At 40.4% G+C, this 8,341-nt stretch overlaps 1 pseudogene; it reads right to left on the bottom strand.

Moving 5' to 3' along the window:
* Positions 1–384: 384 nt before the first annotated feature.
* On the bottom strand, positions 385–8,043 carry LOC119522368 (annotated as a pseudogene).
* Positions 8,044–8,341: the final 298 nt, after the last annotated feature.

Here is an 8,341-nt window from a genome sequence, read left to right as displayed (position 1 = left end):
TGTTATTTTATATAACTTATTAGATTACTTTCTTTTTATCTTGCACCTTACTAAAGTATTACACTCAATGTCAATTTTTCTACATCTCTTATATTTCTTTGTTATGCATTGCATTTCTCTTTTAAATATTAATTATACAAGTAATACATGCTGATGGTAAAAATTTTTACAATCTGTAAGTAAAACAGTCTGCTGTAACCCCTAATTACCCTCTCCTTTCCAAAGGTAGTCACTTTAACATTTTAGAATGTGCTTTTTTCTAAAAAGTTATATGCATTTTGGAACAAAGATCTGTGATGCAATTGGTGAATGATTTTTCAAGTCAGTCATTATATTTTCATGCCTCAGCATAATTTTGCAATTGCCTAAAAACATGTTGATGTGCTAGATTTTGTCTGTAAATAGATACAATTTTTCAAATATGTAGTCAATTCCCTAACTTATATGTCATTCTTCAAAAGCATCAACTTTCTCAAGGCATTTAATATTGCATTTTGTGCCAAACAACCTGTTAATTTCAGTGTCTGGAATATAAAATGGTGGGCCTGCATGTTTAGTTGGATCATAAGAAACAACAGATGCGAGGTAGTGGAACCCTTTTCTTGTTAGGGACAACATTATATCAACATAGCATTCTCGATCACCTGGATTAACAGTGACTAAGGCTCCTCTATCCCAAATCCTGTCAAATTTGTCAATATTTGCTCTGGAAATGTCAAAAATGCTGCCACAGTACAATGAAATGTCCCCTGAAGAGCTCTTAAATACTTTGGCTCCAGGAATTTCAGCAACTGGTTCTTCTGAGTAAGAAGGATTCTGCTCTGCAAAAAATTTTCGAATCCCAAGTTCACTGATCTCCACACCAACTACAGTGTGTCCTAGGTCTGCAAACCATCTCATCTCAACTGCTTTTCCACAAAGAGGAAAAAATATTCTGAGTCTACTCTTGCCATTAAGAAAAGTATCCAAATTCTTCTTTAATAGCTGATGTCCTTGTTCTTGATGAAATGCAATGTTGCGGCTCACCCACTTTTCTTGCCAGTCTTCCAGAGTTAGTACTCAGTTTTTCTGTACCTCATTATTGGGACACTCTTTAATTTTGTGTAAAGTTCTTGTATCATTCACAGTTTGGCAGACACCTTTGCTTCACAAGCAGATATCTCCAATGCTCTTCAGTTGCCTGCTGCCTTGAGGCTTAAACTCTTAAGGTATAAGATTAACTTTTTTTTTAATTCATTTTTATTGAGATATATTTGCGGGATACTGATTACGTGCTTCAACTTGGAGGGCCTGGGCCGGGGGAACTGATCAGCCCCTGGGGAGGGTGGTGGGCACGGGCGATAGAGCCCTCCACAGCCCCCCGGGCCTGAGAAAGTGGAGCCGGATGCAAGCCCCATTTCCTCACCCAAAATACAACCGTTAAAGGAAGCTTGCCGGAGAAAACCGCCCCCCCTCCCCCTTATCTTGCACCACACTCCCCGTTGCCTTGAGCAACTCCCGCCACCGCCAGTGCACATGCACAGTTGCCAAGGCAACTCCCACCCGCTGCGAACAGCTTCCGCGTCCTCTCAGAACCAATCCTAGCCTTTATCCCTTCAGCATTGCCATATAAGGACCCCACACCCCTACACCGACCCCGCCCTCTATGCCAGCCTATATAACTTGTGCTCACCCCTGAATAAACGCTCTTGGTTTTACCCTCCTGAAAAAAGCGTCCCGCCTGTTTCCTCTCGCCGCCCTCCACACCTTGCACGCCACCGCCGGGGACCTGGCCAAGTCCCCCGCCTCGCCCTCGCCTCCGGGAAAGAGCCCCCGCCGCCGGTACCCTCCGAGCAACACCGAGAGCCGAGGGTTCAGCAACCGGCCGCCCCCCGATGCAGTAGACGCGACCACAATATTCACATACCATGCAGTCATACAAAGCATACATTCATTTGTTCACAGTACCATTATATAGTTGTGCACTCATCACCAAAATTAGTTTTTGAACATTTTCATTGCCACACACACGAAAATAATAAGAATAAAAGTTAAAGTGAAAAAGAACAATTCAAGTAAAAAAAGAACACTGGGTGCCTTTTTTTTTTTTTGGCCCCCATTTTTCTACTCATTCATCCATACACTGGACAAAGGGGAGTGTGGTCCATATGGCCTTCCGAATCACATTGTCACCCCTCATAAGTTACATTTTTACACAATTGTCTTCGAGATTCATGGGTTCTGGGTTGTAGTTTGATAGTTTCAGGTATCTATCACCAGCCACCAATTCATTAGAACCTAAAAAGTGTTGTCTATATTGTGCGTAAGAGTGCCCACCAGAGTGACCTCTCGGCTCCTTTTGGAATCTCTCTGCCATTAAAGCTTATTTCATTTCCTTTCACATCCCCCTTTTGGTCAAGAAGATGATCTCCATCCTATGATGCTGAGTCTAGATTCCTCCCCAGGAGTCATATTGCATGTTACCAGGGAGATTCACTCCCCTGGGTGTCTGATCCCACATAGTGGGGAAGGGCAGTGATTTCACCTGCCAAGTTGGCTAAGCTAGAGAGAGAGAGAGGGCCACATCTGAGCAACAAAGAGGTATTCGGGAGGAGGCTCTTAGGCACAATTATAGGGAGGCCTAGCCTCTCCTTTGCAGCAACAGTCTTGCCAAGGGCAAGTCCCTTGGCAAAGGGCTCAGCCCACCAAGCCACCAGTCCCCTATGTCTGTGAGCACATCAGCAACCATTGAGGTGGGAAAGCTCAACACCCCTGAATTCTCCACCAGCTCCTCAACGGGGCTCTGCATATTTTTTCATCTTTTTTTTAATTAACTCTTTTAAATTAACTATGCCAAAAAATAAAAATAAAAAAGCATACAATAAAAAAAACATTTCAAACAAACTGTAACATAACAAGGGAGTAAGAAAAAGACAACTAACCTAAAATAACTACTTCCAACATGTTCCTACTCTACCCCAAGAAAATAACCTAACATAGCAACATTTCTGTAAACTTGGTCCTACCATACCCATCCAAAATTAACAAACCATAGTCATTTCTGGGCATTCCCAGAATGTTAAATCTACCCACAATAGCTTATGTGTTCTTATTGGGTTATTGTTTCCCCTTTATTAATTGCTCTCTATCACTACTTCCCCTACATTCTACATTATAAACCATTTATTTTATGTTTTTCAATGTTCACATTAGTGGTAGCATATAATATTTCTCTTTCTGTGCCTGGCTTATTTTACTCACCATTATGTCGTCATGGTTCATCCATGTTGTCATATGTGTCACAACATTGTTCTTTCTTACTGCCATGTGGTATTCCATTGTGTGTATATACCACATTTTATTTATCCACTCATCTGTTGAAGGACATTTGGGTGGTTTCCATCTCTTGGCAATTGTGAGTAATGCATCTATGAACATTGGCATGCAAATATCTGTTCATGTCACTGCTTTCAGATCTTCTGGGTATATACCAAGAAGTGCAATTGCTGGATTGAAGGGGAACTCTATATCTAGTTTTCTAAGGAACTGCCAGACAGACTTCCAGAGTGGCTGAACCATTATACAGTCCCACCAACAATGAATAAGTGTTCCAATTCCTCCACCTACCATCCAGCCCTTGTAGTTTCCTGTTTGTTTAATGGCAGCCATTCTAATTGGTGTGAGACATCACATTGTGGTCTTAATTTGCATCTCTCTAATAGCTAGTGAAGCTGAACATTTTTTTCATGTGTTTCTTGGCCATTTGTATTTCCTCTTCAGAGAAATGTCTTTTCTTATCTTTTGCCCATTTTATAATTGGGCTGTCTGTACTATTGTCATTGAGTTGTAGGATTTCTTTATATATGCAAGATATCAGTCTTTTGTCACACACTTGGTTTCCAAAAATTTTTTCCCATTGAGTTGGCTGCCTCTTTACTTTTTTGAGAAATTCCTTTGAGGTGCAGAAACTTCTAAGCTTGAGGAGTTCCCATTTATCTATTTTCTCTTTTGTTGCTTGTGCTTTTGGTGTAAAGTCTAGGAAGTGGCCTCCTAATACAAGGTCTTGAAGACGTTTTCCTACATTATTTTCTAGGAGTTTTATGGTACTTTCTTTTATATTGAGATCTTTGGTCCATTTTGAGTTAATTTTTGTGTAGGGGGTGAGGTAGGGGTCCTCTTTCATTCTTTTGGATATGGATATCCAACTCTCCCAGCCCCATTTGTTGAAAAGACCATTATGGCTCAGTTCAGTGACTTTGGGGGCCTTATCAAAGATCAGTCGGCCATAGATCTGAGGGTCTATCTCTGAATTCTCAATTCGATTCCATTGATCTATATGTCTATCTTTGTGCCAGTACCATGCTGTTTTGACCACTGTGGCTTTATAATAAGCTTCAAAGTCAGGGAGTGTAAGTCCTCCCACTTCGTTTTTCTTTTTTAGAGTGTCTTTAGCAATTTGAGGCATCTTCCCTTTCCAAATAAATTTGATAACTAGCTTTTCCAAGTCTGCAAAGTAGGTTGTTGGAATTTTGATTGGGATTGCATTGAATCTGTAGATGAGTTTGGGTAGAATTGACATCTTAATGACATTTAGTCTTCCTATCCATGAACATGGAATATTTTTCCATCTTTTAAGGTCCCCTTCTATTTCTTTTAGTACAGTATGTAGTTCTCTTTGTATAGGTCTTTTACATCTTTGGTTAAGTTTATTCTTAGTTACTTGATTTTTTTTGTTGCTATTGAAAATGGTATCTTTTTCTTGAGTGTCTCCAGGAACATCTGGGAGATTTTATTATTAATGCTGCCCTCCCTCCCTAACTGCTCAGACACATGCCTGACATTCAGGGTGGGAAACACTAACTACTCATGCAAACTTGGTGTACCAATTGGAACTCACAAGACTCACACCTCCCACTCACCAAAAAGAGAAAGTTTGAGAGGACTGGCTTGAGGGGAATAGGTGGCTCATGGATGCCAGCAGCTGGTTAGTTAGAGAAAGTGTACTCCACAAAGCTATAGATCTGACATATTGGAGATGTGTTTGAATCAGTTTACATATCCTAAAAGAGCCCTATCAAGTTAAGCAAATGCCAAGAGGCCAAAAAACAACAGAGAATTTTAAAGCAGATGAAAATCCAGATGATATGGATAACCCAAACGCAAACACCCAAATCAAAATATCAGAGGAGACCTAGTACTTGAACATTAACTTTTGTACAAGGGCAAACAGCTAGAGAAAGAGTGATCAGTGTTGAATGATCTGACAAGCTATAAACTACCACATGTGGTAGTTTTGATTCAGCCATCCACAGAATAAAAGATAGGGTCTTGGTGTCTAGGTAGACTGTGATCTTTGATCTGCCTTTGGGTTATAATTGTATATTGGTATGCTTCTACTTAAATAATAACCTTGGTAAGTCAGTGTCTCTCCCTGAACTTCTAAAATCTTGCTATTCAAAGTGTTGTTCATGGACCAGCAGCATCAACATCACCTGGAAGATTGTTAGAAATGCAGAACTTCAGGTCCTACCCCAGATGTACTGAATCAAAATCTGCATTTTAACAAGATCCCTGGGTAATTCCTATGCAGTTTGAGAAGCACCATAGTAGGTGTCTTCTAAGGGTCCTGGAAATCTATTGTTTTAGGATTCTAAGAGAACTTGGAAATGCATTTACTCTTATTGTTCTCTTTGAAATAATTACCTGAGTTGATCTTTCTTGTTTCAGGTTGTTTTCCTTCCCCTCCCCATCTAAAACCTAACCTAATCTCTTTTTCACTAACCAGCTCAAGTGTCACTTTCTTTGTGAAAAATTTTCATCCTCTTGATTTCCGTAACTGTTTATTTGTTTCTGTAACATAGTGTGTTATCACACTGTTTCTGCTAGACCAGTGATTTACAGGCATGGCTGTGGACATGAATCAGCTGTACAACTATTCAACAAGTAAGGATGCCCATTCAAGTACCATGAAATAAGAACCTTTGGGGAAGAAAGGGTTAGAGTCTAGGCATAGGTATTTTTAAAAAACTCCCTAGGCAAATTTGATGTGCTTTTTGGTTGAAGAACCAACGTGCTACAAAATAAGCTGTGAGCTGAGATTCTTTTTTTCTTTTTCCAATCTTTTGTGGCTGACATTGAGTAGGTATTCTACAAATTTATTGAGTTAATGTATGAATTATTTACTTGTTTTTCTTTTTGCAATAGATTAAAATCTTCAAGGGCCAGGCTCCTTGTCTTTTTCATCTCTTTGTATCCGGGACCTTTCAGAAGGCCTGGAAAATGGTAGGTATTCAACACATATTAGTACTTGTTATTGTATTCTTCCTAAAAGATTTGGAGTCAGAAAAATTTGAGTTTAAATCCTACCTCTGCCATTTTGTGGCTATTTGATCATAGCAGGTTACATGTTCTTTCATTCCCTCAGCTAATTTGATTAGCAGATTGTCTTTGACTGCCTACTATGCACCATACTAGGTGCTTGGGATACACTGGCAAACAAGACAGGTAAGTCTCAATTTTTTGGGGGGGGATACATTCTACTGGAGGAGCAGACTAAAGAAAACAGTTTAAAATACCAATAAAAGATGTTAAAATTGGGGTAAGAACTGTAAAGATAACAAACAATAGGCTGAGAAAGAGAAATAATGGGCAGGGAGGCTGAAGGAACTAACTTTATGGATAGTGACATTTAGGGTAATAATTAAAGAATGAAACAGATCTTACAACAGGAGGGAGTGTGCTAATGTTACAGAGCATGCCAGGAAGAGAAAACAAAGTATGCAGTGGACCCAAAACAGGAAAATATTCAATTTGCCTGAAAACTTGAGAGACCAATGTGATGGAATCTCAGCGAATGTGAGGAAATCAAAGCTAGGGAGTGTTGGTAATAAAATTAGACCATCAGGAATGCTCAAAAGTTGCCTTGACTTAGACACCTCTCCTCAGTGAGAAATAAGGTTTGAGTTTTTATTTAGTTGGGCTAGTGCATGACAACCCACTGGTAGTATGAAGGAAAACTGGATTGAAGCTTATGGTGTAGCCTAAAGGGGGCCTCTGCCTCTCAGTAAACTAAAATCTAATTCTGGGGATCTTATAGCCTCTGGCCAGACATTTAAAAGGAACTTGAGATGATGATACATGTGAGGAAGGCAGAAAAGATAAACATGACCAGGTTTTGAGGGAGTCTTGGCTAGCTTACCACTGCCAAGAAGTTTGTGATCTCTTCTTTAAGATAAAGTGTGAACTCATCTCTAAGATAGGGAGAATTATAGTGATTATATAAAATAATTAGTGTGAGGAAAAATAAGGTAATGTGTGTATAGCCATTCTTCGTGTCTGTCATCAAATTACCTATTCTTATTCTCAAATGATTAGAATTGAATTAAAACACTAGGGGCTAAAGATTGTGGGAAGAAGGTGGAGTTAGGGAGTTCCAGGACCCAGTGCTTCCATCAAAACAACTATTAAAGAGACAGTAACTATATGAAACAGCTATTTTCAAACTCTGGAGGGCAGAAGAACACTGTACAGCATTCAGGGAAGAACAGGTGGAAGAGGCTGATAAATTATGGTAAAGAATAATAAATTATCCTCTCCACCCAGCAGCTACTGGCTCCCATCTTCCAGTCTCACAGCAGGCCACCTTGGGGTCCAATGTCCGACTAACACACTGTAGACAGAAAGGGACATAAAAATCCTCTACTCTAAGACCAGGGGTGAGCATAGCCAATCACTGATCACAGCTTTTGATTAGCATCTTCAGATCATGGTTCCCAGCATTGAGGGTGACCATTGTTTCAACACAAACCCTGTCAGGGGCAACAGCACTGGGAATTAAGGATGATGCATTTCCTCAGGGCATTGGGGAACAGTTACTTGAAGGGCTGCATTTGTTGGTCTGGCCAGGAAGCTCAGCTTTGGGGAACCATGCAAGTAGCTCTTGGTGTCTTTCCTGGTCCCTCCCCAGGGCACTTTGGAGCCAGTCTTCCTCTCTTCATCAATCCCTGGACCTATTTTGGCTGATAAAGACTGATTTGGAAAAGTTCTCTCCAGCGTGCTCCTCATCCCAGAATTTTCTCTTCAGGCAAAAGCAGATTGAGACAACGAAAGCTGTGTAAGAAACTACACAGGTGGAGAGTCAGTTTCAAACACCCAGGGGTGGGTGGGTATGTCTGCTGGAGAACAGAGAGGACATTCAAACTCTTATAAACAAGGGAGGCCCAAAGCAACTGACAAACAGAAACCCAGGACAAGACAGAGACTCAGAAAGAGAAAACCCTACACACTGCGTTTGACTTGGGCAGACATTCCTGAAAGTAGGGCTGAAGCTAACAAATATCTCTGTCTTATCACCACCTGGTAA

This window comes from Choloepus didactylus, chromosome X, assembly GCF_015220235.1.
Source record: "Choloepus didactylus isolate mChoDid1 chromosome X, mChoDid1.pri, whole genome shotgun sequence".
Lineage (NCBI taxonomy): Eukaryota > Metazoa > Chordata > Mammalia > Pilosa > Megalonychidae > Choloepus > Choloepus didactylus.
The sequence above is the reverse complement of the archived record's forward strand: the minus strand, read 5'-3'. Positions and strand labels throughout refer to the sequence as shown.